We start from the raw sequence: 222 nt of genomic DNA, 5'->3' as shown, positions 1-222 counted from the left end.
CGTAAAACCTAATTGTAGCAAATTTTCTAAAAAATGTCACAGAAAGTTACAATTTAGAGATGGCTTGTGTATATTGCCAATTGGCTTCAGTTGCACTATAGCCACGCGAGGTATACTACTGAAATAACACAATATAAAATTATTGTGAAATTTATCTTATCACCTTACACGCCATTTATAGATCGATAATGTCATAGTGTGTTTTATAATCACTCTCCTTAA

This window comes from Penaeus monodon, chromosome 22, assembly GCF_015228065.2.
Source record: "Penaeus monodon isolate SGIC_2016 chromosome 22, NSTDA_Pmon_1, whole genome shotgun sequence".
NCBI classification, from domain to species: Eukaryota; Metazoa; Arthropoda; class Malacostraca; order Decapoda; family Penaeidae; genus Penaeus; species Penaeus monodon.
This window is presented reverse-complemented; position numbering follows the sequence as displayed.